This window comes from Perkinsus marinus (genome assembly GCF_000006405.1).
Source record: "Perkinsus marinus ATCC 50983 genomic scaffold scf_1104296962110, whole genome shotgun sequence".
In the NCBI taxonomy this organism is placed as follows: domain Eukaryota; phylum Perkinsozoa; order Perkinsida; family Perkinsidae; genus Perkinsus; species Perkinsus marinus.
The window spans coordinates 1-972 of record NW_003205561.1 but is presented as its reverse complement, the minus strand read 5'-3'; the positions used below and the strand labels follow the sequence as shown (position 1 = coordinate 972).

At 49.7% G+C, this 972-nt stretch overlaps 3 non-coding genes across 3 annotated transcripts; all 3 read right to left on the bottom strand.

Moving 5' to 3' along the window:
* Window positions 1–204: 204 nt before the first annotated feature.
* Window positions 205–284, bottom strand: Pmar_PMAR011287. The gene has a single exon. It is a non-coding gene; the product is annotated as a tRNA-Leu (tRNA).
* A 186-nt stretch (window positions 285–470) lies between these two features.
* On the bottom strand, window positions 471–550 carry Pmar_PMAR011286. The gene has a single exon. It is a non-coding gene; the product is annotated as a tRNA-Leu (tRNA).
* Window positions 551–671: 121 nt separating this feature from the next.
* On the bottom strand, window positions 672–751 carry Pmar_PMAR011285. The gene has a single exon. It is a non-coding gene; the product is annotated as a tRNA-Leu (tRNA).
* Window positions 752–972: the final 221 nt, after the last annotated feature.

Here is a 972-nt window from a genome sequence, read left to right as displayed (position 1 = left end):
CCACTCGGCCAAACTGTCGATAAGTGCTTCACGATTCATAGCCGAGGTGATGCATCGCTCTGCCAAACCAGAGGACACAAAAATGGGTTGAACGGTTTCTGCGAGGTGCGATGGCGCAATATCGATCAGAAGGTTTTGATCTTGTACTACCTCGCTTCTGAAAAGCTCTGGGTTCTCAATATAACACCAGTCAGATATATAGACTGACAGCTGTGGGGTTCGAACCCACGCCCTTTCGGACTGGCGCCTTAAGCCAGCGCCTTAGACCACTCGGCCAAACTGTCGATGAGTGCTTCAAGATTCATAGCCGAGGTGATGCATCGCTCTGCCAAACCAGAGGACACAAAAATGGGTTGAACGGTTTCTGCGAGGTGCGATGGCGCAATATCGATCAGACGGTTTTGATCTTGCACTACCTCGCTTCTGAAAAGGTCTGGGTTCTCAATATAACACCAGTCAGGTATATAGACTGACAGCTGTGGAGTTCGAACCCACGCCCTTTCGGACTGGCGCCTTAAGCCAGCGCCTTAGACCACTCGGCCAAACTGTCGATAAGTGCTTTAAAAATCATAGCGGAGAAGATGCGTTACACTATAGGACATGACACAAAAACGGTTTCGAACCGTTTCCGCGGAATGCGTTCTTCATCAAATCACACGAAGAGAAATTTCTTACAGCTGTGGGATTCGAACCCACGCCCTTGCGGACTGACGCCTGAAGCCAGTGCCTTAGACCACTCGGCCAAACTGTCGATGAGTGCTTCAAGATTCATAGCCGAGGTGATGCATCGCTCTGCCAAACCAGAAGGACACAAAAAATGGATTGAACGGATTCTGCGAGGTGCGATGGCACAATATCGATCAAAAGGTTTTGGTCTTGCACTACCTCGCTTCTGGAAAGGTCTGGGTTCTCAATATAACACCAGTCAGGTATATAGACTGACAGCTGTGGGGTTCGAACCCACGCCCTTTC